Source organism: Symphodus melops, assembly GCF_947650265.1.
Source record: "Symphodus melops genome assembly, chromosome: 5".
Classification (NCBI taxonomy): Eukaryota; Metazoa; Chordata; class Actinopteri; order Labriformes; family Labridae; genus Symphodus; species Symphodus melops.
In genome coordinates this window covers 4,139,826-4,140,198 of record NC_136695.1, presented here as the reverse complement: position 1 = coordinate 4,140,198, position 373 = coordinate 4,139,826, and positions in this window count along the sequence as shown.

Sequence of the window (373 nt, the reverse complement as noted above, 5' to 3'; positions counted from 1 at the left end):
ATCTCAGCTCATCTGATTAAATGGACCCTCAACTTTTTCTCTTCATTATCTTTATCTGTAGAATCACAAAGAAAAACTGAGTTTAGACCTGAAAACAAAATCAAAACACGACATGACCACATAATGAATCGTTCGGCCCTCTAAATCATGATGTGTCAATAAGCAGTGATGAGGAGGCTGATGAGGGTTAATAACAAATCAGAAGAGTTTCTAATATTCACCAACTAATTGTACAAGAAGTTCAGGAAACGTTTCAGAATCTATTTTTACATGAATATGAATTGAAGAGAAAAAAGAAAGAAACCCTTTGATTATTTATATTAGTTATTACTTTATTTCATGATTGAATTGTTCATTATTGATTTGTCGTTTC